We start from the raw sequence: 24,073 nt of genomic DNA, 5'->3' as shown, positions 1-24,073 counted from the left end.
TCAGTCGCTGAACGTCTACGTTATGTTCTGCTGCAAACTAATGTCAGGAATCCATTAAATAAGGCTCTGTCCGTGGGCATCTCCCGTACGGACGTTTGTTTCCCCTGGCCAATCTCAGCGGGCTCCTTTCGGCATGTGGTTTCGGCCTATTCGCTCCATGGATTGGGGATATCTACAGAGTTTTTCAGCTTAAACCTTCAGGAAACTGAGGTAGGATAAGTGTGGGTTCTCTCTGTGCAACGACTTAATGGCTTCTTTTTTTGTAGATCTCTTTTTAAAATTCCATCTTTATTTCCATGGAGACTCATGACTTTGGGAAAAAGGGTCCCAGGTGACAAAATCAGTCGCTGAACGTCTACGTTATGCTCTGCTGCAAACTAATGTCAGGAATCCATTAAATAAGGCTCTGTCCGTGGGCATCTCCCGTACGGACGTTTGTTTCCCCTGGCCAATCTCAGCGGGCTCCTTTCGGCATGTGGTTTCGGCCTATTCGCTCCATGGATTGGGGATATCTACAGAGTTTTTCAGCTTAAACCTTCAGGAAACTGAGGTAGGATAAGTGTGGGTTCTCTCTGTGCAACGACTTAATGGCTTCTTTTTTTGTAGATCTCTTTTTAAAATTCCATCTTTATTTCCATGGAGACTCTGGAGACTTAAGACTTTGGATTCCTTTTTCCTGAGTTTTCTTTGGTGCACAAAGAAAACAATTGCCTCCCCGTCGGGGAATCGAACCCCGGTCTCCCGCGTGACAGGCGGGGATACTCACCACTATACTAACGAGGAATGGGTATGGTGCTTGCCATCACGGTAACCTGCTTAAATGAAGACAGCAGCAATTTCCACCCACCAGATCTAGGCAGTAGGGAGAAAAAGGAGTTTGCGACTGGTACGGTCAAAAAAGAGGAGACGGACTGGCCCGTACGGGGATCGAACCCGCGACCTTGGCGTTATTAGCACCACGCTCTAACCAGCTGAGCTAACCGGCCATGTTGCGCATGTCGGCTGCCCCGGCCGACACCAGTGGGGATCTCACATGTGTCCCAGTCCTTAGAATAGGTACTGATAGCAGTACCTATAGGTACTTAAACCTTAAGGAAACTGAGGTAGGATAAGTGTGGGTTCTCTCGGTGCAACGACTTAATGGCTTCTTTTTTTGTAGATCTCTTTTTAAAATTCCATCTTTATTTCCATGGAGTCTCTGGAGACTCTGGAGACTTAAGACTTTGGATTCCTTTTTCCTGAGTTTTCTTTGGTGCATAAAGAAAACAATTGCCTCCCCGTCGGGGAATCGAACCCCGGTCTCCCGTGTGACAGGCGGGGATACTCACCACTATACTAACGAGGAATGGGTATGGTGCTTGCCATCACGGTAACCTGCTTAAATGAAGACAGCAGCAATTTCCACCCACCAGATCTAGGCAGTAGGGAGAAAAAGGAGTTTGAGACTGGTACGGTCAAAAAAGAGGAGACGGACTGGCCCGTACGGGGATCGAACCCGCGACCTTGGCGTTATTAGCACCACGCTCTAACCAGCTGAGCTAACCGGCCATGTTGCGCATGTCGGCTGCCCCGGCCGACACCAGTGGGGATCTCACATGTGTCCCAGTCCTTAGAATAGGTACTGATAGCAGTGTGGAGAAAGGGAAGGGTGTCTCTTTCTCTGTCCTTGTCAGAGGCGACATCACGAGTGCTAGGGCTGACTGTGAACTGGGAACTGTATTCGAAACTTTATTCCACAAGAGAAGGAATCAGAAAGTATAGGAAATAACACGGCACCTGGAAGAGTTTGCAATCTAAAAGCCATAGGCCTTAGGCATGGGCTACACGGGGCCTTGTTGTAGCGCCAGTGATTGAGGGAAAGCTGCAGTCCGCATTTCAGCTGCAACTAACTCATGACTTTGGGCAAACGGGTCCCAGGTGACGAAATCAGTCGCTGACCGTCTACTTTACAAGTTATTGACTCTGGTATATGCTGTGCTGCAAACTAATGTCAGGAATCCATTGGATAAGGCTCTGGCCGTGGGCATCTCCCGTACGGACGTTTGTTTCCCCTGGCCAATCTCAGCGGGCTCCTTTCGGCATGTGGTTTCGGCCTATTCGCTCCATGGATTGGGGATATCTACAGAGTTTTTTTAGCTTAAACCTTAAGGAAACTGAGGTAGGATAAGTGTGGGTTCTCTCGGTGCAACAATCTAATGGCTTCTTTTTTTGTAGATCTCTTTTTAAATTTCCATCTTTATTTCCATGGAGTCTCTGGAGACTTAAGACTTTGGTTTCTTTCTACCTTTAAGGTTCCTTACGCTCCCTCTAGGATTTTACCTCCTTTTTCCTTAGTTTTCTAACTCATGACTTTGGGAAAAAGGGTCCCAGGTGACAAAATCAGTCGCTGAACGTCTACGTTATGCTCTGCTGCAAACTAATGTCAGGAATCCATTAAATAAGGCTCTGTCCGTGGGCATCTCCCGTACGGACGTTTGTTTCCCCTGGCCAATCTCAGCGGGCTCCTTTCGGCATGTGGTTTCGGCCTATTCGCTCCATGGATTGGGGATATCTACAGAGTTTTTCAGCTTAAACCTTCAGGAAACTGAGGTAGGATAAGTGTGGGTTCTCTCTGTGCAACGACTTAATGGCTTCTTTTTTTGTAGATCTCTTTTTAAAATTCCATCTTTATTTCCATGGAGACTCTGGAGACTCTGGAGACTTAAGACTTTGGATTCCTTTTTCCTGAGTTTTCTTTGGTGCACAAAGAAAACAATTGCCTCCCCGTCGGGGAATCGAACCCCGGTCTCCCGCGTGACAGGCGGGGATACTCACCACTATACTAACGAGGAATGGGTATGGTGCTTGCTATCACGGTAACCTGCTTAAATGAAGACAGCAGCAATTTCCACCCACCAGATCTAGGCAGTAGGGAGAAAAAGGAGTTTGAGACTGGTACGGTCAAAAAAGAGGAGACGGACTGGCCCGTACGGAGATCGAACCCGCGACCTTGGCGTTATTAGCACCACGCTCTAACCAGCTGAGCTAACCGGCCATGTTGCGCATGTCGGCTGCCCTGGCCGACACCAGTGAGGATCTCACATGTGTCCCAGTCCTTAGAATAGGTACTGATAGCAGTACCTATAGGTACTTAAACCTTAAGGAAACTGAGGTAGGATAAGTGTGGGTTCTCTCGGTGCAACAACTTAATGGCTTTTTTTTTTGTAGATCTCTTTTTAAATTTCCATCTTTATTTCCATGGAGTCTCTGGAGACTTAAGACTTTGGTTTCTTTCTACCTTTAAGGTTCCTTACGCTCCCTCTAGGATTTTACCTCCTTTTTCCTTAGTTTTCTAACTCATGACTTTGGGGTAAAAGGGTCCCAGGTGACAAAATCAGTCGCTGAACTTCTACGTTATGCTCTGCTGCAAACTAATGTCAGGAATCCATTAAATAAGGCTCTGTCCGTGGGAATCTCCCGTACGGACGTTTGTTTCCCCTGGCCAATCTCAGCGGGCTCCTTTCGGCATGTGGTTTCGGCCTATTCGCTCCATGGATTGGGGATATCTACAGAGTTTTTCAGCTTAAACCTTCAGGAAACTGAGATAGGATAAGTGTGGGTTCTCTCTGTGCAACGACTTAATGGCTTCTTTTTTTGTAGATCTCTTTTTAAAATTCCATCTTTATTTCCATGGAGTCTCTGGAGACTCTGGAGACTTAAGACTTTGGATTCCTTTTTCCTGAGTTTTCTTTGGTGCATAAAGAAAACAATTGCCTCCCCGTCGGGGAATCGAACCCCGGTCTCCCGCGTGACAGGCGGGGATACTCACCACTATACTAACGAGGAATGGGTATGGTGCTTGCCATCACGGTAACCTGCTTAAATGAAGACAGCAGCAATTTCCACCCACCAGATCTAGGCAGTAGGGAGAAAAAGGAGTTTGAGACTGGTACGGTCAAAAAAGAGGAGACGGACTGGCCCGTACGGGGATCGAACCCGCGACCTTGGCGTTATTAGCACCACGCTCTAACCAGCAGAGCTAACCGGCCATGTTGCGCATGTCGGCTGCCCCGGCCGACACCAGTGGGGATCTCACATGTGTCCCAGTCCTTAGAATAGGTACTGATAGCAGTTTGGAGAAAGGGAAGGGTGTCTCTTTCTCTGTCCTTGTCAGAGGCGACATCACGAGTGCTAGGGCTGACTGTGAACTGGGAACTGTATTCGAAACTTTATTCCACAAGAGAAGGAATCAGAAAGTATAGGAAATAACACGGCACCTGGAAGAGTTTGCAATCTAAAAGCCATAGGCCTTAGGCATGGGCTACACGGGGCCTTGTTGTAGCGCCAGTGATTGAGGGAAAGCTGCAGTCCGCATTTCAGCTGCAACTAACTCATGACTTTGGGCAAACGGGTCCCAGGTGACGAAATCAGTCGCTGACCGTCTACTTTACAAGTTATTGACTCTGGTATATGCTGTGCTGCAAACTAATGTCAGGAATCCATTGGATAAGGCTCTGGCCGTGGGCATCTCCCGTACGGACGTTTGTTTCCCCTGGCCAATCTCAGCGGGCTCCTTTCGGCATGTGGTTTCGGCCTATTCGCTCCATGGATTGGGGATATCTACAGAGTTTTTCAGCTTAAACCTTAAGGAAACTGAGGTAGGATAAGTGTGGGTTCTCTCGGTGCAACAACTTAATGGCTTCTTTTTTTGTAGATCTCTTTTTAAATTTCCATCTTTATTTCCATGGAGTCTCTGGAGACTTAAGACTTTGGTTTCTTTCTACCTTTAAGGTTCCTTACGCTCCCTCTAGGATTTTACCTCCTTTTTCCTTAGTTTTCTAACTCATGACTTTGGGAAAAAGGGTCCCAGGTGACAAAATCAGTCGCTGAACGTCTACGTTATGCTCTGCTGCAAACTAATGTCAGGAATCCATTAAATAAGGCTCTGTCCGTGGGCATCTCCCGTACGGACGTTTGTTTCCCCTGGCCAATCTCAGCGGGCTCCTTTCGGCATGTGGTTTCGGCCTATTCGCTCCATGGATTGGGGATATCTACAGAGTTTTTCAGCTTAAACCTTCAGGAAACTGAGGTAGGATAAGTGTGGGTTCTCTCTGTGCAACGACTTAATGGCTTCTTTTTTTGTAGATCTCTTTTTAAAATTCCATCTTTATTTCCATGGAGACTCTGGAGACTCTGGAGACTTAAGACTTTGGATTCCTTTTTCCTGAGTTTTCTTTGGTGCACAAAGAAAACAATTGCCTCCCCGTCGGGGAATCGAACCCCGGTCTCCCGCGTGACAGGCGGGGATACTCACCACTATACTAACGAGGAATGGGTATGGTGCTTGCTATCAAGGTAACCTGCTTAAATGAAGACAGCAGCAATTTCCACCCACCAGATCTAGGCAGTAGGGAGAAAAAGGAGTTTGAGACTGGTACGGTCAAAAAAGAGGAGACGGACTGGCCCGTACGGGGATCGAACCCACGACCTTGGCGTTATTAGCACCACGCTCTAACCAGCTGAGCTAACCGGCCATGTTGCGCATGTCGGCTGCCCCGGCCGACACCAGTGGGGATCTCACATGTGTCCCAGTCCTTAGAATAGGTACTGATAGCAGTACCTATAGGTACCTATAGGCAGTAGGGAGAAAAAGGAGTTTGAGACTGGTACGGTCAAAAAAGAGGAGACGGACTGGCCCGTACGGGGATCGAACCCGCAACCTTGGCGTTATTAGCACCACGCTCTAACCAGCTGAGCTAACCGGCCATGTTGCGCATGTCGGCTGCCCCGGCCGACACCAGTGGGGATCTCACATGTGTCCCAGTCCTTAGAATAGGTACTGATAGCAGTACCTATAGGTATTTAAACCTTAAGGAAACTGAGGTAGGATAAGTGTGGGTTCTCTCGGTGCAACGACTTAATGGCTTCTTTTTTTGTAGATCTCTTTTTAAATTTCCATCTTTATTTCCATGGAGTCTCTGGAGACTTAAGACTTTGGTTTCTTTCTACCTTTAAGGTTCCTGACGCTCTCTCTAGGATTTTACCTCCTTTTTCCTTAGTTTTCTAACTCATGACTTTGGGAAAACGGGTCCCAGGTGACAAAATCAGTCGCTGAACGTCTACGTTATGCTCTGCTGCAAACTAATGTCAGGAATCCATTAAATAAGGCTCTGTCCGTGGGCACTGATAGCAGTGTGGAGAAAGGGAAGGGTGTCTCTTTCTCTGTCCTTGTCAGAGGCGACATCACGAGTGCTAGGGCTGACTGTGAACTGGGAACTGTATTCGAAACTTTATTCCACAAGAGAAGGAATCAGAAAGTATAGGAAATAACACGGCACCTGGAAGAGTTTGCAATCTAAAAGCCATAGGCCTTAGGCATGGGCTACACGGGGCCTTGTTGTAGCGCCAGTGATTGAGGGAAAGCTGCAGTCCGCATTTCAGCTGCAACTAACTCATGACTTTGGGCAAACGGGTCCCAGGTGACGAAATCAGTCGCTGACCGTCTACTTTACAAGTTATTGACTCTGGTATATGCTGTGCTGCAAACTAATGTCAGGAATCCATTGGATAAGGCTCTGGCCGTGGGCATCTCCCGTACGGACGTTTGTTTCCCCTGGCCAATCTCAGCGGGCTCCTTTCGGCATGTGGTTTCGGCCTATTCGCTCCATGGATTGGGGATATCTACAGAGTTTTTCAGCTTAAACCTTAAGGAAACTGAGGTAGGATAAGTGTGGGTTCTCTCGGTGCAACGACTTAATGGCTTCTTTTTTTGTAGATCTCTTTTTAAATTTCCATCTTTATTTCCATGGAGTCTCTGGAGACTTAAGACTTTGGTTTCTTTCTACCTTTAAGGTTCCTGACGCTCTCTCTAGGATTTTACCTCCTTTTTCCTTAGTTTTCTAACTCATGACTTTGGGAAAACGGGTCCCAGGTGACAAAATCAGTCGCTGAACGTCTACGTTATGCTCTGCTGCAAACTAATGTCAGGAATCCATTAAATAAGGCTCTGTCCGTGGGCATCTCCCGTACGGACGTTTGTTTCCCCTGGCCAATCTCAGCGGGCTCCTTTCGGCATGTGGTTTCGGCCTATTCGCTCCATGGATTGGGGATATCTACAGAGTTTTTCAGCTTAAACCTTCAGGAAACTGAGGTAGGATAAGTGTGGGTTCTCTCTGTGCAACGACTTAATGGCTTCTTTTTTTGTAGATCTCTTTTTAAAATTCCATCTTTATTTCCATGGAGACTCTGGAGACTCTGGAGACTTAAGACTTTGGATTCCTTTTTCCTGAGTTTTCTTTGGTGCACAAAGAAAACAATTGCCTCCCCGTCGGGGAATCGAACCCCGGTCTCCCGCGTGACAGGTGGGGATACTCACCACTATACTAACGAGGAATGGGTATGGTGCTTGCCATCACGGTAACCTGCTTAAATGAAGACAGCAGCAATTTCCACCCACCAGATCTAGGCAGTAGGGAGAAAAAGGAGTTTGAGACTGGTACGGTCAAAAAAGAGGAGACGGACTGGCCCGTACGGGGATCGAACCCGCAACCTTGGCGTTATTAGCACCACGCTCTAACCAGCTGAGCTAACCGGCCATGTTGCGCATGTCGGCTGCCCCGGCCGACACCAGTGGGGATCTCACATGTGTCCCAGTCCTTAGAATAGGTACTGATAGCAGTACCTATAGGTATTTAAACCTTAAGGAAACTGAGGTAGGATAAGTGTGGGTTCTCTCGGTGCAACGACTTAATGGCTTCTTTTTTTGTAGATCTCTTTTTAAATTTCCATCTTTATTTCCATGGAGTCTCTGGAGACTTAAGACTTTGGTTTCTTTCTACCTTTAAGGTTCCTGACGCTCTCTCTAGGATTTTACCTCCTTTTTCCTTAGTTTTCTAACTCATGACTTTGGGAAAACGGGTCCCAGGTGACAAAATCAGTCGCTGAACGTCTACGTTATGCTCTGCTGCAAACTAATGTCAGGAATCCATTAAATAAGGCTCTGTCCGTGGGCACTGATAGCAGTGTGGAGAAAGGGAAGGGTGTCTCTTTCTCTGTCCTTGTCAGAGGCGACATCACGAGTGCTAGGGCTGACTGTGAACTGGGAACTGTATTCGAAACTTTATTCCACAAGAGAAGGAATCAGAAAGTATAGGAAATAACACGGCACCTGGAAGAGTTTGCAATCTAAAAGCCATAGGCCTTAGGCATGGGCTACACGGGGCCTTGTTGTAGCGCCAGTGATTGAGGGAAAGCTGCAGTCCGCATTTCAGCTGCAACTAACTCATGACTTTGGGCAAACGGGTCCCAGGTGACGAAATCAGTCGCTGACCGTCTACTTTACAAGTTATTGACTCTGGTATATGCTGTGCTGCAAACTAATGTCAGGAATCCATTGGATAAGGCTCTGGCCGTGGGCATCTCCCGTACGGACGTTTGTTTCCCCTGGCCAATCTCAGCGGGCTCCTTTCGGCATGTGGTTTCGGCCTATTCGCTCCATGGATTGGGGATATCTACAGAGTTTTTCAGCTTAAACCTTAAGGAAACTGAGGTAGGATAAGTGTGGGTTCTCTCGGTGCAACGACTTAATGGCTTCTTTTTTTGTAGATCTCTTTTTAAATTTCCATCTTTATTTCCATGGAGTCTCTGGAGACTTAAGACTTTGGTTTCTTTCTACCTTTAAGGTTCCTGACGCTCTCTCTAGGATTTTACCTCCTTTTTCCTTAGTTTTCTAACTCATGACTTTGGGAAAACGGGTCCCAGATGACAAAATCAGTCGCTGAACGTCTACGTTATGCTCTGCTGCAAACTAATGTCAGGAATCCATTAAATAAGGCTCTGTCCGTGGGCATCTCCCGTACGGACGTTTGTTTCCCCTGGCCAATCTCAGCGGGCTCCTTTCGGCATGTGGTTTCGGCCTATTCGCTCCATGGATTGGGGATATCTACAGAGTTTTTCAGCTTAAACCTTCAGGAAACTGAGGTAGGATAAGTGTGGGTTCTCTCTGTGCAACGACTTAATGGCTTCTTTTTTTGTAGATCTCTTTTTAAAATTCCATCTTTATTTCCATGGAGACTCTGGAGACTCTGGAGACTTAAGACTTTGGATTCCTTTTTCCTGAGTTTTCTTTGGTGCACAAAGAAAACAATTGCCTCCCCGTCGGGGAATCGAACCCCGGTCTCCCGCGTGACAGGCGGGGATACTCACCACTATACTAACGAGGAATGGGTATGGTGCTTGCCATCACGGTAACCTGCTTAAATGAAGACAGCAGCAATTTCCACCCGCCAGATCTAGGCAGTAGGGAGAAAAAGGAGTTTGAGACTGGTACGGTCAAAAAAGAGGAGACGGACTGGCCCGTACGGGGATCGAACCACAAAGAAAACAATTGCCTCCCCGTCGGGGAATCGAACCCCGGTCTCCCGCGTGACAGGCGGGGATACTCACCACTATACTAACGAGGAATGGGTATGGTTCTTGCCATCACGGTAACCTGCTTAAATGAAGACAGCAGCAATTTCCACCCACCAGATCTAAGCAGTAGGGAGAAAAAGGAGTTTGAGACTGGTACGGTCAAAATAGAGGAGACGGACTGGCCCGTACGGGGATCGAACCCGCGAACTTGGCGTTATTAGCACCACGCTCTAACCAGCTGAGCTAACCGGCCATGTTGCGCATGTCGGCTGCCCCGGCCGACACCAGTGGGGATCTCACATGTGTCCCAGTCCTTAGAATAGGTACTGATAGCAGTGTGGAGAAAGGGAAGGGTGTCTCTTTCTCTGTCCTTGTCAGAGGCGACATCACGAGTGCTAGGGCTGACTGTGAACTGGGAACTGTATTCGAAACTTTATTCCACAAGAGAAGGAATCAGAAAGTATAGGAAATAACACGGCACCTGGAAGAGTTTGCAATCTAAAAGCCATAGGCCTTAGGCATGGGCTACACGGGGCCTTGTTGTAGCGCCAGTGATTGAGGGAAAGCTGCAGTCCGCATTTCAGCTGCAACTAACTCATGACTTTGGGCAAACGGGTCCCAGGTGACGAAATCAGTCGCTGACCGTCTACTTTACAAGTTATTGACTCTGGTATATGCTGTGCTGCAAACTAATGTCAGGAATCCATTGGATAAGGCTCTGGCCGTGGGCATCTCCCGTACGGACGTTTGTTTCCCCTGGCCAATCTCAGCGGGCTCCTTTCGGCATGTGGTTTCGGCCTATTCGCTCCATGGATTGGGGATATCTACAGAGTTTTTCAGCTTAAACCTTAAGGAAACTGAGGTAGGATAAGTGTGGGTTCTCTCGGTGCAACAACTTAATGGCTTCTTTTTTTGTAGATCTCTTTTTAAATTTCCATCTTTATTTCCATGGAGTCTCTGGAGACTTAAGACTTTGGTTTCTTTCTACCTTTAAGGTTCCTTACGCTCCCTCTAGGATTTTACCTCCTTTTTCCTTAGTTTTCTAACTCATGACTTTGGGAAAAAGGGTCCCAGGTGACAAAATCAGTCGCTGAACGTCTACGTTATGCTCTGCTGCAAACTAATGTCAGGAATCCATTAAATAAGGCTCTGTCCGTGGGCATCTCCCGTACGGACGTTTGTTTCCCCTGGCCAATCTCAGCGGGCTCCTTTCGGCATGTGGTTTCGGCCTATTCGCTCCATGGATTGGGGATATCTACAGAGTTTTTCAGCTTAAACCTTCAGGAAACTGAGGTAGGATAAGTGTGGGTTCTCTCTGTGCAACAACTTAATGGCTTCTTTTTTTGTAGATCTCTTTTTAAAATTCCATCTTTATTTCCATGGAGACTCTGGAGACTTAAGACTTTGGTTTCTTTCTACCTTTAAGGTTCCTTACGCTCCCTCTAGGATTTTACCTCCTTTTTCCTTAGTTTTCTAACTCATGACTTTGGGAAAAAGGGTCCCAGGTGACAAAATCAGTCGCTGAACGTCTACGTTATGCTCTGCTGCAAACTAATGTCAGGAATCCATTAAATAAGGCTCTGTCCGTGGGCATCTCCCGTACGGACGTTTGTTTCCCCTGGCCAATCTCAGCGGGCTCCTTTCGGCATGTGGTTTCGGCCTATTCGCTCCATGGATTGGGGATATCTACAGAGTTTTTCAGCTTAAACCTTCAGGAAACTGAGGTAGGATAAGTGTGGGTTCTCTCTGTGCAACGACTTAATGGCTTCTTTTTTTGTAGATCTCTTTTTAAAATTCCATCTTTATTTCCATGGAGACTCTGGAGACTCTGGAGACTTAAGACTTTGGATTCCTTTTTCCTGAGTTTTCTTTGGTGCACAAAGAAAACAATTGCCTCCCCGTCGGGGAATCGAACCCCGGTCTCCCGCGTGACAGGCGGGGATACTCACCACTATACTAACGAGGAATGGGTATGGTGCTTGCCATCACGGTAACCTGCTTAAATGAAGACAGCAGCAATTTCCACCCACCAGATCTAGGCAGTAGGGAGAAAAAGGAGTTTGAGACTGGTACGGTCAAAAAAGAGGAGACGGACTGGCCCGTACGGGGATCGAACCCGCGACCTTGGCGTTATTAGCACCACGCTCTAACCAGCTGAGCTAACCGGCCATATTGCGCATGTCGGCTGCCCCGGCCGACACCAGTGGGGATCTCACATGTGTCCCAGTCCTTAGAATAGGTACTGATAGCAGTGTGGAGAAAGGGAAGGGTGTCTCTTTCTCTGTCCTTGTCAGAGGCGACATCACGAGTGCTAGGGCTGACTGTGAACTGGGAACTGTATTCGAAACTTTATTCCACAAGAGAAGGAATCAGAAAGTATAGGAAATAACACGGCACCTGGAAGAGTTTGCAATCTAAAAGCCATAGGCCTTAGGCATGGGCTACACGGGGCCTTGTTGTAGCGCCAGTGATTGAGGGAAAGCTGCAGTCCGCATTTCAGCTGCAACTAACTCATGACTTTGGGCAAACGGGTCCCAGGTGACGAAATCAGTCGCTGACCGTCTACTTTACAAGTTATTGACTCTGGTATATGCTGTGCTGCAAACTAATGTCAGGAATCCATTGGATAAGGCTCTGGCCGTGGGCATCTCCCGTACGGACGTTTGTTTCCCCTGGCCAATCTCAGCGGGCTCCTTTCGGCATGTGGTTTCGGCCTATTCGCTCCATGGATTGGGGATATCTACAGAGTTTTTCAGCTTAAACCTTAAGGAAACTGAGGTAGGATAAGTGTGGGTTCTCTCGGTGCAACAACTTAATGGCTTCTTTTTTTGTAGATCTCTTTTTAAATTTCCATCTTTATTTCCATGGAGTCTCTGGAGACTTAAGACTTTGGTTTCTTTCTACCTTTAAGGTTCCTTACGCTCCCTCTAGGATTTTACCTCCTTTTTCCTTAGTTTTCTAACTCATGACTTTGGGAAAAAGGGTCCCAGGTGACAAAATCAGTCGCTGAACGTCTACGTTATGCTCTGCTGCAAACTAATGTCAGGAATCCATTAAATAAGGCTCTGTCCGTGGGCATCTCCCGTACGGACGTTTGTTTCCCCTGGCCAATCTCAGCGGGCTCCTTTCGGCATGTGGTTTCGGCCTATTCGCTCCATGGATTGGGGATATCTACAGAGTTTTTCAGCTTAAACCTTCAGGAAACTGAGGTAGGATAAGTGTGGGTTCTCTCTGTGCAACGACTTAATGGCTTCTTTTTTTGTAGATCTCTTTTTAAAATTCCATCTTTATTTCCATGGAGACTCTGGAGACTCTGGAGACTTAAGACTTTGGATTCCTTTTTCCTGAGTTTTCTTTGGTGCACAAAGAAAACAATTGCCTCCCCGTCGGGGAATCGAACCCCGGTCTCCCGCGTGACAGGCGGGGATACTCACCACTATACTAACGAGGAATGGGTATGGTGCTTGCCATCACGGTAACCTGCTTAAATGAAGACAGCAGCAATTTCCACCCACCAGATCTAGGCAGTAGGAAGAAAAATGAGTTTGAGACTGGTACGGTCAAAAAAGAGGAGACGGACTGGCCCGTACGGGGATCGAACCCGCGACCTTGGCGTTATTAGCACCACGCTCTAACCAGCTGAGCTAACCGGCCATGTTGCGCATGTCGGCTGCCCCGGCCGACACCAGTGGGGATCTCACATGTGTCCCAGTCCTTAGAATAGGTACTGATAGCAGTGTGGAGAAAGGGAAGGGTGTCTCTTTCTCTGTCCTTGTCAGAGGCGACATCACGAGTGCTAGGGCTGACTGTGAACTGGGAACTGTATTCGAAACTTTATTCCACAAGAGAAGGAATCAGAAAGTATAGGAAATAACACGGCACCTGGAAGAGTTTGAAATCTAAAAGCCATAGGCCTTAGGCATGGGCTACACGGGGCCTTGTTGTAGCGCCAGTGATTGAGGGAAAGCTGCAGTCCGCATTTCAGCTGCAACTAACTCATGACTTTGGGCAAACGGGTCCCAGGTGACGAAATCAGTCGCTGACCGTCTACTTTACAAGTTATTGACTCTGGTATATGCTGTGCTGCAAACTAATGTCAGGAATCCATTGGATAAGGCTCTGGCCGTGGGCATCTCCCGTACGGACGTTTGTTTCCCCTGGCCAATCTCAGCGGGCTCCTTTCGGCATGTGGTTTCGGCCTATTCGCTCCATGGATTGGGGATATCTACAGAGTTTTTCAGCTTAAACCTTCAGGAAACTGAGGTAGGATAAGTGTGGGTTCTCTCTGTGCAACAACTTAATGGCTTCTTTTTTTGTAGATCTCTTTTTAAAATTCCATCTTTATTTCCATGGAGACTCTGGAGACTTAAGACTTTGGTTTCTTTCTACCTTTAAGGTTCCTTACGCTCCCTCTAGGATTTTACCTCCTTTTTCCTTAGTTTTCTAACTCATGACTTTGGGAAAAAGGGTCCCAGGTGACAAAATCAGTCGCTGAACGTCTACGTTATGCTCTGCTGCAAACTAATGTCAGGAATCCATTAAATAAGGCTCTGTCCGTGGGCATCTCCCGTACGGACGTTTGTTTCCCCTGGCCAATCTCAGCGGGCTCCTTTCGGCATGTGGTTTCGGCCTATTCGCTCCATGGATTGGGGATATCTACAGAGTTTTTCAGCTTAAACCTTCAGGAAACTGAGGTAGGATAAGTGTGGGTTCTCTCTGTGCAACAACTTAATGGCTTCTTTTTTTGTAGATCTCTTTTTAAAATTCCATCTTTATTTCCATGGAGACTCTGGAGACTTAAGACTTTGGTTTCTTTCTACCTTTAAGGTTCCTTACGCTCCCTCTAGGATTTTACCTCCTTTTTCCTTAGTTTTCTAACTCATGACTTTGGGAAAAAGGGTCCCAGGTGACAAAATCAGTCACTGAACGTCTACGTTATGCTCTGCTGCAAACTAATGTCAGGAATCCATTAAATAAGGCTCTGTCCGTGGGCATCTCCCGTACGGACGTTTGTTTCCCCTGGCCAATCTCAGCGGGCTCCTTTCGGCATGTGGTTTCGGCCTATTCGCTCCATGGATTGGGGATATCTACAGAGTTTTTCAGCTTAAACCTTCAGGAAACTGAGGTAGGATAAGTGTGGGTTCTCTCTGTGCAACGACTTAATGGCTTCTTTTTTTGTAGATCTCTTTTTAAAATTCCATCTTTATTTCCATGGAGACTCTGGAGACTCTGGAGACTTAAGACTTTGGATTCCTTTTTCCTGAGTTTTCTTTGGTGCACAAAGAAAACAATTGCCTCCCCGTCGGGGAATCGAACCCCGGTCTCCCGCGTGACAGGCGGGGATACTCACCACTATACTAACGAGGAATGGGTATGGTGCTTGCCATCACGGTAACCTGCTTAAATGAAGACAGCAGCAATTTCCACCCACCAGATCTAGGCAGTAGGGAGAAAAAGGAGTTTGAGACTGGTACGGTCAAAAAAGAGGAGACGGACTGGCCCGTACGGGGATCGAACCCGCGACCTTGGCGTTATTAGCACCACGCTCTAACCAGCTGAGCTAACCGGCCATGTTGCGCATGTCGGCTGCCCCGGCCGACACCAGTGGGGATCTCACATGTGTCCCAGTCCTTAGAATAGGTACTGATAGCAGTGTGGAGAAAGGGAAGGGTGTCTCTTTCTCTGTCCTTGTCAGAGGCGACATCACGAGTGCTAGGGCTGACTGTGAACTGGGAACTGTATTCGAAACTTTATTCCACAAGAGAAGGAATCAGAAAGTATAGGAAATAACACGGCACCTGGAAGAGTTTGCAATCTAAAAGCCATAGGCCTTAGGCATGGGCTACACGGGGCCTTGTTGTAGCGCCAGTGATTGAGGGAAAGCTGCAGTCCGCATTTCAGCTGCAACTAACTCATGACTTTGGGCAAACGGGTCCCAGGTGACGAAATCAGTCGCTGACCGTCTACTTTACAAGTTATTGACTCTGGTATATGCTGTGCTGCAAACTAATGTCAGGAATCCATTGGATAAGGCTCTGGCCGTGGGCATCTCCCGTACGGACGTTTGTTTCCCCTGGCCAATCTCAGCGGGCTCCTTTCGGCATGTGGTTTCGGCCTATTCGCTCCATGGATTGGGGATATCTACAGAGTTTTTCAGCTTAAACCTTAAGGAAACTGAGGTAGGATAAGTGTGGGTTCTCTCGGTGCAACAACTTAATGGCTTCTTTTTTTGTAGATCTCTTTTTGAATTTCCATCTTTATTTCCATGGAGTCTCTGGAGACTTAAGACTTTGGTTTCTTTCTACCTTTAAGGTTCCTTACGCTCCCTCTAGGATTTTACCTCCTTTTTCCTTAGTTTTCTAACTCATGACTTTGGGAAAAAGGGTCCCAGGTGACAAAATCAGTCGCTGAACGTCTACGTTATGCTCTGCTGCAAACTAATGTCAGGAATCCATTAAATAAGGCTCTGTCCGTGGGCATCTCCCGTACGGACGTTTGTTTCCCCTGGCCAATCTCAGCGGGCTCCTTTCGGCATGTGGTTTCGGCCTATTCGCTCCATGGATTGGGGATATCTACAGAGTTTTTCAGCTTAAACCTTAAGGAAACTGAGGTAGGATAAGTGTGGGTTCTCTCTGTGCAACGACTTAATGGCTTCTTTTTTTGTAGATCTCTTTTTAAAATTCCATCTTTATTTCCATGGAGAATCTGGAGACTCTGGAGACTTAAGACTTTGGATTCCTTTTTCCTGAGTTTTCTTTGGTGCACAAAGAAAAGAATTGCCTCCCCGTCGGGGAATCGAACCCCGGTCTCCCGCGTGACAGGCGGGGATACTCACCACTATACTAACGAGGAATGGGTATGGTGCTTGCCATCACGGTAACCTGCTTAAATGAAGACAGCAGCAATTTCCACCCACCAGATCTAGGCAGTAGGGAGAAAAAGGAGTTTGAGACTGGTACGGTCAAAAAAGAGGAGACGGACTGGCCCGTACGGGGATCGAACCCGCGACCTTGGCGTTATTAGCACCACGCTCTAACCAGCTGAGCTAAGCGGCCATGTTGCGCATGTCAGCTGCCCCGGCCGACACCAGTGGGGATCTCACATGTGTCCCAGTCCTTAGAATAGGTACTGATAGCAGTGTGGAGAAAGGGAAGGGTGTCTCTTTCTCTGTCCTTGTCAGAGGCGACATCACGAGTGCTAGGGCTGACTGTGAACTGGGAACTGTATTCGAAACTTTATTCCACAAGAGAAGGAATTAGAAAGTATAGGAAATAACACGGCACCTGGAAGAGTTTGCAATCTAAAAGCCATAGGCCTTAGGCATGGGCTACACGGGGCCTTGTTGTAGCGCCAGTGATTGAGGGAAAGCTGCAGTCCGCATTTCAGCTGCAACTAACTCATGACTTTGGGCAAACGGGTCCCAGGTGACGAAATCAGTCGCTGACCGTCTACTTTACAAAATATTGACTCTGGTATATGCTGTGCTGCAAACTAATGTCAGGAATCCATTGGATAAGGCTCTGGACGTGGGCATCTCCCGTACGGACGTTTGTTTCCCCTGGCCAATCTCAGCGGGCTCCTTTCGGCATGTGGTTTCGGCCTATTCGCTCCATGGATTGGGGATATCTACAGAGTTTTTCAGCTTAAACCTTAAGGAAACTGAGGTAGGATAAGTGTGGGTTCTCTCGGTGCAACAACTTAATGGCTTCTTTTTTTGTAGATCTCTTTTTAAATTTCCATCTTTATTTCCATGGAGTCTCTGGAGACTTAAGACTTTGGTTTCTTTCTACCTTTAAGGTTCCTTACGCTCCCTCTAGGATTTTACCTCCTTTTTCCTTAGTTTTCTAACTCATGACTTTGGGAAAAAGGGTCCCAGGTGACAAAATCAGTCGCTGAACGTCTACGTTATGCTCTGCTGCAAACTAATGTCAGGAATCCATTAAATAAGGCTCTGTCCGTGGGCAACTCCCGTACGGACGTTTGTTTCCCCTGGCCAATCTCAGCGGGCTCCTTTCGGCATGTGGTTTCGGCCTATTCGCTCCATGGATTGGGGATATCTACAGAGTTTTTCAGCTTAAACCTTCAGGAAACTGAGGTAGGATAAGTGTGGGTTCTCTCTGTGCAACAACTTAATGGCTTCTTTTTTTGTAGATCTCTTTTTAAAATTCCATCTTTATTTCCATGGAGACTCTGGAGACTTAAGACTTTGGTTTCTTTCTACCTTTAAGGTTCCTTACGCTCCCTCTAGGATTTTACCTCCTTTTTCCTTAGTTTTCTAACTCATGACTTTGGGAAAAAGGGTCCCAGGTGACAAAATCAGTCGCTGAACGTCTACGTTATGCTCTGCTGCAAACTAATGTCAGGAATCCATTAAATAAGGCTCTGTCCGTGGGCATCTCCCGTACGGACGTTTGTTTCCCCTGGCCAATCTCAGCGGGCTCCTTTCGGCATGTGGTTTCGGCCTATTCGCTCCATGGATTGGGGATATCTACAGAGTTTTTCAGCTTAAACCTTCAGGAAACTGAGGTAGGATAAGTGTGGGTTCTCTCTGTGCAACGACTTAATGGCTTCTTTTTTTGTAGATCTCTTTTTAAAATTCTATTTTTATTTCCATGGAGACTCTGGAGACTCTGGAGACTTAAGACTTTGGATTCCTTTTTCCTGAGTTTTCTTTGGTGCACAAAGAAAACAATTGCCTCCCCGTCGGGGAATCGAACCCCGGTCTCCCGCGTGACAGGCGGGGATACTCACCACTATACTAACGAGGAATGGGTATGGTGCTTGCCATCACGGTAACCTGCTTAAATGAAGACAGCAGCAATTTCCACCCACCAGATCTAGGCAGTAGGGAGAAAAAGGAGTTTGAGACTGGTACGGTCAAAAAAGAGGAGACGGACTGGCCCGTACGGGGATCGAACCCGCGACCTTGGCGTTATTAGCACCACGCTCTAACCAGCTGAGCTAACCGGCCATGTTGCGCATGTCGGCTGCCCCGGCCGACACCAGTGGGGATCTCACATGTGTCCCAGTCCTTAGAATAGGTACTGATAGCAGTGTGGAGAAAGGGAAGGGTGTCTCTTTCTCTGTCCTTGTCAGAGGCGACATCACGAGTGCTAGGGCTGACTGTGAACTGGGAACTGTATTCAAAACTTTATTCCACAAGAGAAGGAATCAGAAAGTATAGGAAATAACACGGCACCTGGAAGAGTTTGCAATCTAAAAGCCATAGGCCTTAGGCATGGGCTACACGGGGCCTTGTTGTAGCGCCAGTGATTGAGGGAAAGCTGCAGTCCGCATTTCAGCTGCAACTAACTCATGACTTTGGGCAAACGGGTCCCAGGTGACGAAATCAGTCGCTGACCGTCTACTTTACAAGTTATTGACTCTGGTATATGCTGTTCTGCAAACTAATGTCAGGAATCCATTGGATAAGGCTCTGGCCGTGGGCATCTCCCGTACAGACGTTTGTTTCCCCTGGCCAATCTCAGCGGGCTCCTTTCGGCATGTGGTTTCGGCCTATTCGCTCCATGGATTGGGGATATCTACAGAGTTTTTCAGCTTAAACCTTAAGGAAACTGAGGTAGGATAAGTGTGGGTTCTCTCGGTGCAACAACTTAATGGCTTCTTTTTTTGTAGATCTCTTTTTAAATTTCCATCTTTATTTCCATGGAGTCTCTGGAGACTTAAGACTTTGGTTTCTTTCTACCTTTAAGGTTCCTTACGCTCCCTCTAGGATTTTACCTCCTTTTTCCTTAGTTTTCTAACTCATGACTTTGGGAAAAAGGGTCCCAGGTGACAAAATCAGTCGCTGAACGTCTACGTTATGCTCTGCTGCAAACTAATGTCAGGAATCCATTAAATAAGGCTCTGTCCGTGGGCATCTCCCGTACGGACGTTTGTTTCCCCTGGCCAATCTCAGCGGGCTCCTTTCGGCATGTGGTTTCGGCCTATTCGCTCCATGGATTGGGGATATCTACAGAGTTTTTCAGCTTAAACCTTCAGGAAACTGAGGTAGGATAAGTGTGGGTTCTCTCTGTGCAACGACTTAATGGCTTCTTTTTTTGTAGATCTCTTTTTAAAATTCCATCTTTATTTCCATGGAGACTCTGGAGACTCTGGAGACTTAAGACTTTGGATTCCTTTTTCCTGAGTTTTCTTTGGTGCACAAAGAAAAGAATTGCCTCCCCGTCGGGGAATCGAACCCCGGTCTCCCTCATGACAGGCGGGGATACTCACCACTATACTAACGAGGAATGGGTATGGTGCTTGCCATCACGGTAACCTGCTTAAATGAAGACAGCAGCAATTTCCACCCACCAGATCTAGGCAGTAGGGAGAAAAAGGAGTTTGAGACTGGTACGGTCAAAAAAGAGGAGACGGACTGGCCCGTACGGGGATCGAACCCGCGACCTTGGCGTTATTAGCACCACGCTCTAACCAGCTGAGCTAACCGGCCATGTTGCGCATGTCGGCTGCCCCGGCCGACACCAGTGGGGATCTCACATGTGTCCCAGTCCTTAGAATAGGTACTGATAGCAGTGTGGAGAAAGGGAAGGGTGTCTCTTTCTCTGTCCTTGTCAGAGGCGACATCACGAGTGCTAGGGCTGACTGTGAACTGGGAACTGTATTCGAAACTTTATTCCACAAGTGAAGGAATCAGAAAGTATAGGAAATAACACGGCACCTGGAAGAGTTTGCAATCTAAAAGCCATAGGCCTTAGGCATGGGCTACACGGGGCCTTGTTGTAGCGCCAGTGATTGAGGGAAAGCTGCAGTCCGCATTTCAGCTGCAACTAACTCATGACTTTGGGCAAACGGGTCCCAGGTGACGAAATCAGTCGCTGACCGTCTACTTTACAAGTTATTGACTCTGGTATATGCTGTGCTGCAAACTAATGTCAGGAATCCATTGGATAAGGCTCTGGCCGTGGGCATCTCCCGTACGGACGTTTGTTTCCCCTGGCCAATCTCAGCGGGCTCCTTTCGGCATGTGGTTTCGGCCTATTCGCTCCATGGATTGGGGATATCTACAGAGTTTTTCAGCTTAAACCTTAAGGAAACTGAGGTAGGATAAGTGTGGGTTCTCTCGGTGCAACGACTTAATGGCTTCTTTTTTTGTAGATCTCTTTTTAAAATTCCATCTTTATTTCCATGGAGACTCTGGAGACTCTGGAGACTTAAGACTTTGGATTCCTTTTTCCTGAGTTTTCTTTGGTGCACAAAGAAAACAATTGCCTCCCCGTCGGGGAATCGAACCCCGGTCTCCCGCGTGACAGGCGAAGATACTCACCACTATACTAACGAGGAATGGGTATGGTGCTTGCCATCACGGTAACCTGCTTAAATGAAGAAGGCAGCAATTTCCACCCACCAGATCTAGGCAGTAGGGAGAAAAAGGAGTTTGAGACTGGTACGGTCAAAAAAGAGGAGACGGACTGGCCCGTACGGGGATCGAACCCGCGACCTTGGCGTTATTAGCACCACGCTCTAACCAGCTGAGCTAACCAGCCATGTTGCGCATGTCGGCTGCCCCGGCCGACACCAGTGGGGATCTCACATGTGTCCCAGTCCTTAGAATAGGTACTGATAGCAGTACCTATAGGTACTTAAACCTTAAGGAAACTGAGGTAGGATAAGTGTGGGTTCTCTCGGTGCAACGACTTAATGGCTTCTTTTTTTGTAGATCTCTTTTTAAATTTCCATCTTTATTTCCATGGAGTCTCTGGAGACTTAAGACTTTGGTTTCTTTCTACCTTTAAGGTTCCTGACGCTCTCTCTAGGATTTTACCTCCTTTTTCCTTAGTTTTCTAACTCATGACTTTGGGAAAACGGGTCCCAGGTGACAAAATCAGTCGCTGAACGTCTACGTTATGCTCTGCTGCAAACTAATGTCAGGAATCCATTAAATAAGGCTCGGTCCGTGGGCATCTCCCGTACGGACGTTTGTTTCCCCTGGCCAATCTCAGCGGACTCCTTTCGGCATGTGGTTTTGGCCTATTCGCTCCATGGATTGGGGATATCTACAGAGTTTTTCAGCTTAAACCTTCACTAAACTGAGGTAGGATAAGTGTGGGTTCTCTCGGTGGAACGACTTAATGGCTTCTTTTTTTGTAGATCTCTTTTTAAATTTCCATCTTTATTTCCATGGAGTCTCTGGAGACTTAAGACTTTGGTTTCTTTCTACCTTTAAGGTTCCTTACGCTCCCTCTAGGATTTTACCTCCTTTTTCCTTAGTTTTCTAACTCATGACTTTGGGAAAAAGGGTCCCAGGTGACAAAATCAGTCGCTGAACGTCTACGTTATGCTATGCTGCAAACTAATGTCAGGAATCCATTAAATAAGGCTCTGTCCGTGGGCATCTCCCGTACGGACGTTTGTTTCCCCTGGCCAATCTACAGAGTTTTTCAGCTTAAACCTTCAGGAAACTGAGGTAGGATAAGTGTGGGTTCTCTCTGTGCAACGACTTAATGGCTTCTTTTTTTGTAGATCTCTTTTTAAAATTCCATCTTTATTTCCATGGAGACTCTGGAGACTCTGGAGACTTAAGACTTTGGATTCCTTTTTCCTGAGTTTTCTTTGGTGCACAAGGAAAACAATTGCCTCGCCGTCGGGGAATCGAACCCCGGTCTCCCGCGTGACAGGCGGGGATACTCACCACTATACTAACGAGGAATGGGTATGGTGCTTGCCATCACGGTAACCTGCTTAAATGAAGACAGCAGCAATTTCCACCCACCAGATCTAGGCAGTAGGGAGAAAAAGGAGTTTGAGACTGGTACGGTCAAAAAAGAGGACACGGACTGGCCCGTACGGGGATCGAACCCGCGACCTTGGCGTTATTAGCACCACGCTCTAACCAGCTGAGCTAACCGGCCATGTTGCGCATGTTGGCTGCCCCGGCCGACACCAGTGGGGATCTCACATGTGTCCCAGTCCTTAGAATAGGTACTGATAGCAGTGTGGAGAAAGGGAAGGGTGTCTCTTTCTCTGTCCTTGTCAGAGGCGACATCACGAGTGCTAGGGCTGACTGTGAACTGGGAACTGTATTCGAAACTTTATTCCACAAGAGAAGGAATCAGAAAGTATAGGAAATAACACGGCACCTGGAAGAGTTTGCAATCTAAAAGCCATAGGCCTTAGGCATGGGCTACACGGGGCCTTGTTGTAGCGCCAGTGATTGAGGGAAAGCTGCAGTCCGCATTTCAGCTGCAACTAACTCATGACTTTGGGCACACAGGTCCCAGGTGACGAAATCAGTCGCTGACCGTCTACTTTACAAGTTATTGACTCTGGTATATGCTGTGCTGCAAACTAATGTCAGGAATCCATTGGATAAGGCTCTGGCCGTGGGCATCTCCCGTACGGACGTTTGTTTCCCCTGGCCAATCTCAGCGGGCTCCTTTCGGCATGTGGTTTCGGCCTATTCGCTCCATGGATTGGGGATATCTACAGAGTTTTTCAGCTTAAACCTTAAGGAAACTGAGGTAGGATAAGTGTGGGTTCTCTCGGTGCAACAACCTAATGGCTTCTTTTTTTGTAGATCTCTTTTTAAATTTCCATCTTTATTTCCATGGAGTCTCTGGAGACTTAAGACTTTGGTTTCTTTCTACCTTTAAGGTTCCTTACGCTCCCTCTAGGATTTTACCTCCTTTTTCCTTAGTTTTCTAACTCATGACTTTGGGAAAAAGGGTCCCAGGTGACAAAATCAGTCGCTGAACGTCTACGTTATGCTCTGCTGCAAACTAATGTCAGGAATCCATTAAATAAGGCTCTGTCCGTGGGCATCTCCCGTACGGACGTTTGTTTCCCCTGGCCAATCTCAGCGGGCTCCTTTCGGCATGTGGTTTCGGCCTATTCGCTCCATGGATTGGGGATATCTACAGAGTTTTTCAGCTTAAACCTTCAGGAAACTGAGGTAGGATAAGTGTGGGTTCTCTCTGTGCAACGACTTAATGGCTTCTTTTTTTGTAGATCTCTTTTTAAAATTCCATCTTTATTTCCATGGAGACTCTGGAGACTCTGGAGACTTAAGACTTTGGATTCCTTTTTCCTGAGTTTTCTTTGGTGCACAAAGAAAACAATTGCCTCCCCGTCGGGGAATCGAACCCCGGTCTCCCGCGTGACAGGCGGGGATACTCACCACTATACTAACGAGGAATGGGTATGGTGGTTGCCATCACGGTAACCTGCTTAAATGAAGACAGCAGCAATTTCCACCCACCAGATCTAGGCAGTAGGGAGAAAAAGGAGTTTGAGACTGGTACGGTCATAAAAGAGGAGACGGACTGGCCCGTACGGGGATCGAACCCGCGACCTTGGCGTTATTAGCACCACGCTCTAAACAGCTGAGCTAACCGGCCATGTTGCGCATGTCGGCTGCCCCGGCCGACACCAGTGGGGATCTCACATGTGTCCCAGTCCTTAGAATAGGTACTGATAGCAGTGTGGAGAAAGGGAAGGGTGTCTCTTTCTCTGTCCTTGTCAGAGGCGACATCACGAGTGCTAGGGCTGACTGTGAACTGGGAACTGTATTCGAAACTTTATTCCACAAGAGAAGGAATCAGAAAGTATAGGAAATAACACGGCACCTGGAAGAGTTTGCAATCTAAAAGCCATAGGCCTTAGGCATGGGCTACACGGGGCCTTGTTGTAGCGCCAGTGATTGAGGGAAAGCTGCAGTCCG

General features: G+C 47.4%; 21 non-coding genes across 21 annotated transcripts; all 21 read right to left on the bottom strand.

Annotated features, from left to right (window-relative positions):
- Positions 1 to 711: 711 nt before the first annotated feature.
- On the bottom strand, positions 712 to 783 carry TRNAD-GUC (transfer RNA aspartic acid (anticodon GUC)). Its single transcript has one exon. It is a non-coding gene; the product is annotated as a tRNA-Asp (tRNA).
- Positions 784 to 912: 129 nt separating this feature from the next.
- TRNAI-AAU (transfer RNA isoleucine (anticodon AAU)) lies at positions 913 to 986 on the bottom strand. Its single transcript has one exon. It is a non-coding gene; the product is annotated as a tRNA-Ile (tRNA).
- Positions 987 to 1,474: 488 nt separating this feature from the next.
- On the bottom strand, positions 1,475 to 1,548 carry TRNAI-AAU (transfer RNA isoleucine (anticodon AAU)). Its single transcript has one exon. It is a non-coding gene; the product is annotated as a tRNA-Ile (tRNA).
- Positions 1,549 to 2,759: 1,211 nt separating this feature from the next.
- Positions 2,760 to 2,831, bottom strand: TRNAD-GUC (transfer RNA aspartic acid (anticodon GUC)). The gene has a single exon. It is a non-coding gene; the product is annotated as a tRNA-Asp (tRNA).
- Positions 2,832 to 3,753: 922 nt separating this feature from the next.
- Positions 3,754 to 3,825, bottom strand: TRNAD-GUC (transfer RNA aspartic acid (anticodon GUC)). The gene has a single exon. It is a non-coding gene; the product is annotated as a tRNA-Asp (tRNA).
- A 1,413-nt stretch (positions 3,826 to 5,238) lies between these two features.
- Positions 5,239 to 5,310, bottom strand: TRNAD-GUC (transfer RNA aspartic acid (anticodon GUC)). The gene has a single exon. It is a non-coding gene; the product is annotated as a tRNA-Asp (tRNA).
- A 3,818-nt stretch (positions 5,311 to 9,128) lies between these two features.
- TRNAD-GUC (transfer RNA aspartic acid (anticodon GUC)) lies at positions 9,129 to 9,200 on the bottom strand. Its single transcript has one exon. It is a non-coding gene; the product is annotated as a tRNA-Asp (tRNA).
- Positions 9,201 to 9,368: 168 nt separating this feature from the next.
- Positions 9,369 to 9,440, bottom strand: TRNAD-GUC (transfer RNA aspartic acid (anticodon GUC)). Its single transcript has one exon. It is a non-coding gene; the product is annotated as a tRNA-Asp (tRNA).
- Positions 9,441 to 11,284: 1,844 nt separating this feature from the next.
- TRNAD-GUC (transfer RNA aspartic acid (anticodon GUC)) lies at positions 11,285 to 11,356 on the bottom strand. The gene has a single exon. It is a non-coding gene; the product is annotated as a tRNA-Asp (tRNA).
- A 129-nt stretch (positions 11,357 to 11,485) lies between these two features.
- TRNAI-AAU (transfer RNA isoleucine (anticodon AAU)) lies at positions 11,486 to 11,559 on the bottom strand. Its single transcript has one exon. It is a non-coding gene; the product is annotated as a tRNA-Ile (tRNA).
- A 1,210-nt stretch (positions 11,560 to 12,769) lies between these two features.
- On the bottom strand, positions 12,770 to 12,841 carry TRNAD-GUC (transfer RNA aspartic acid (anticodon GUC)). The gene has a single exon. It is a non-coding gene; the product is annotated as a tRNA-Asp (tRNA).
- A 129-nt stretch (positions 12,842 to 12,970) lies between these two features.
- Positions 12,971 to 13,044, bottom strand: TRNAI-AAU (transfer RNA isoleucine (anticodon AAU)). The gene has a single exon. It is a non-coding gene; the product is annotated as a tRNA-Ile (tRNA).
- A 1,641-nt stretch (positions 13,045 to 14,685) lies between these two features.
- Positions 14,686 to 14,757, bottom strand: TRNAD-GUC (transfer RNA aspartic acid (anticodon GUC)). The gene has a single exon. It is a non-coding gene; the product is annotated as a tRNA-Asp (tRNA).
- A 129-nt stretch (positions 14,758 to 14,886) lies between these two features.
- TRNAI-AAU (transfer RNA isoleucine (anticodon AAU)) lies at positions 14,887 to 14,960 on the bottom strand. Its single transcript has one exon. It is a non-coding gene; the product is annotated as a tRNA-Ile (tRNA).
- Positions 14,961 to 16,170: 1,210 nt separating this feature from the next.
- On the bottom strand, positions 16,171 to 16,242 carry TRNAD-GUC (transfer RNA aspartic acid (anticodon GUC)). The gene has a single exon. It is a non-coding gene; the product is annotated as a tRNA-Asp (tRNA).
- Positions 16,243 to 18,086: 1,844 nt separating this feature from the next.
- On the bottom strand, positions 18,087 to 18,158 carry TRNAD-GUC (transfer RNA aspartic acid (anticodon GUC)). Its single transcript has one exon. It is a non-coding gene; the product is annotated as a tRNA-Asp (tRNA).
- A 129-nt stretch (positions 18,159 to 18,287) lies between these two features.
- TRNAI-AAU (transfer RNA isoleucine (anticodon AAU)) lies at positions 18,288 to 18,361 on the bottom strand. Its single transcript has one exon. It is a non-coding gene; the product is annotated as a tRNA-Ile (tRNA).
- Positions 18,362 to 19,772: 1,411 nt separating this feature from the next.
- TRNAI-AAU (transfer RNA isoleucine (anticodon AAU)) lies at positions 19,773 to 19,846 on the bottom strand. Its single transcript has one exon. It is a non-coding gene; the product is annotated as a tRNA-Ile (tRNA).
- Positions 19,847 to 20,826: 980 nt separating this feature from the next.
- On the bottom strand, positions 20,827 to 20,900 carry TRNAI-AAU (transfer RNA isoleucine (anticodon AAU)). Its single transcript has one exon. It is a non-coding gene; the product is annotated as a tRNA-Ile (tRNA).
- A 1,291-nt stretch (positions 20,901 to 22,191) lies between these two features.
- Positions 22,192 to 22,265, bottom strand: TRNAI-AAU (transfer RNA isoleucine (anticodon AAU)). Its single transcript has one exon. It is a non-coding gene; the product is annotated as a tRNA-Ile (tRNA).
- A 1,210-nt stretch (positions 22,266 to 23,475) lies between these two features.
- Positions 23,476 to 23,547, bottom strand: TRNAD-GUC (transfer RNA aspartic acid (anticodon GUC)). Its single transcript has one exon. It is a non-coding gene; the product is annotated as a tRNA-Asp (tRNA).
- Between the last annotated feature and the right edge of the window lie 526 nt (positions 23,548 to 24,073).

Source organism: Hyla sarda, unplaced genomic scaffold, assembly GCF_029499605.1.
Source record: "Hyla sarda isolate aHylSar1 unplaced genomic scaffold, aHylSar1.hap1 scaffold_1075, whole genome shotgun sequence".
Lineage (NCBI taxonomy): Eukaryota > Metazoa > Chordata > Amphibia > Anura > Hylidae > Hyla > Hyla sarda.
The sequence above is the reverse complement of the archived record's forward strand: the minus strand, read 5'-3'. Positions and strand labels throughout refer to the sequence as shown.